The 2,009-nt window shown below is 38.4% G+C and overlaps 1 pseudogene across 1 annotated transcript; it reads right to left on the reverse strand.

Moving 5' to 3' along the window:
- Positions 1 to 217: 217 nt before the first annotated feature.
- LOC309799137 (very-long-chain (3R)-3-hydroxyacyl-CoA dehydratase 1-like) lies at positions 218 to 1,401 on the reverse strand (annotated as a pseudogene). The gene has a single exon. The product of its transcript is annotated as a very-long-chain (3R)-3-hydroxyacyl-CoA dehydratase 1-like (transcript).
- Between the last annotated feature and the right edge of the window lie 608 nt (positions 1,402 to 2,009).

Consider the following 2,009-nt stretch of genomic DNA (forward strand, 5'->3'; position numbering starts at 1 on the left):
TTCAATTTCATTGCTGGTAATTGGTCTGTTCATATTTTCTATTTAAACCTGGTTCAGTCATGGGAGACTGTAGATTTCTCAGAATTTGCCCATTTTTTCTGAATTGTCCATTTCCGTGGCATGTAGTTGCTTGTAGTACTCTCATGAATCTTTGTATTTCTGTGATGTCAATTGCAAAGTCTCCTTTTTCATTTCTGATTTTATTGATTTGAGCCATCACTCTATTTTTCTTGGTGAGTCTGGTTAAAGCCTTATCAATTTTATTTATCTTTTCAAAGAACAAGCTCTTAGTTACATTGATCTTTTCTTTTTTCTTTTTTGTCTCTATTTCATTTATTTTTGCTCTGATCTTTATGATCTCATTTCTTCTACTACTACTTCTGATCTTTATGATCTCTTTTCAATTATTTTTGCTCTGATCTTTATGATCTCTTTTCTTCTGCTTCTTCTGGGGTTTTGTTTGTTCTTCTTTTTCTAATTCCTTTAGGTGTAAGGTTTGAAATTTTGAGATTTTTCTTGTTTCCAGAGGTAGACTTTATCACTCACTCAACTTCCCTCTTAGAACTGATTTTGCTACATCCCATAGATTTTTTTTTCATGAAGCTGTTTATTCCTGTTATTAACCCTTAGACTCAAGTAATCCTGGTTATTCTGGAAAAAACACCTTGTTGTAGGGATCATTTCACCATCCCTTTCAACGATCACCTCTCCATGAAGCACCTTTCTTCTCTGACGTAACATATGAAAGTAGATTGTGGAAACAATGGTATATATGAGGCCATGGTTATAAGAAGAAAATAATAATAGTCAAAAGAAGCATTGTATTTATTCAGAAGTCTTATTGAGAACATTCCTTTTTTCTTCACATATGATAAGGCAGCATATATCGTAAGAAGTTCACCAGCAACTCTGACAGGATATAAATGATAAAAAAAATTATATTGGTTTTATAATGTGAGTAAAGAGCCACACCATAAAGATTCTTGAACTCACTTGGACCCCAGCCACAAGCACAGAAGTAGGTACAATTCTGCAAGCAATGCAAATGTCTGGAAAAATTTAAGTGTCTTCTAAATACTTTTATATAAACCTTTGTGTATTCCTTTTCCCACATAAAAATGTACCAGCCAGTACATTTTTACTACAGTACATGTAGTAGCCAGTACCAGCCACCCTGCAGTCGTGGTGATGCTGTAGAAGGTGAGCCAGGCGGTGGCCAAGAAGCCTAGGCACCTCCTCTTGCCCATGGCCTCCGAGGCACTGCCATTGGTACTGTCCTCCTCACCAGACGCCATGGTGGCCGCACAGCTGGGGGGACGTGGATGAGAGGAGCAGGGGAGTGGGAGGGGGCTCAGCTGAGCACACTGCTGAAGCGCCATCGCCCACTGGCACTGCATCCATCAGGCGCCCCCTGTGCCACACACAGGGAGCTCAGCACTGCCAGCCCAGCCACCCACTGGGGGAGGAGCGGGCACCCCCAGCCCCCATAGATTTTGAATTATTGTGTTTTCATGTTCATTTGTTTCCAGATTTTTTTATTTCTTCGTTGTTTAGTAGCATATTGATTAGCCTCCATGTGTTTGTGTATTTTGAAGTCTTTTTTTCTATAGTTGATTTCTAGTCTCATAGCATTGTGGTCAGAAATGATGGTTGATATGATTTCAGTTTTCGTAAATTTACTGAGACCTGCTTGGTAGCCTAGTATGTTCCATGTGCATCCATGTGCACATGCTCCATGTTCATCCATGTGCACATGTTCCATGTGTATTTGAAAAGAATGCATATTCTGCTGCTTTTCAGTGGAATATTATATATATATACATATATATGTGTGTGTATGTATGTATGTATATATGTATATACACACACACATGTGCATACACACACATATATATACTATCTGGTCTAACGTGTTGTTTAAGGGTTGTGTTTCTTTATTGATTTTCTGTCCACATGCCCTACTGTTATTGGGTTACTGTCAATTTCTCCCTTTATGTCTGTTAATATGT

Source organism: Mesoplodon mirus, assembly GCF_964341445.2.
Source record: "Mesoplodon mirus genome assembly, chromosome: 3".
NCBI classification, from domain to species: Eukaryota; Metazoa; Chordata; class Mammalia; order Artiodactyla; family Ziphiidae; genus Mesoplodon; species Mesoplodon mirus.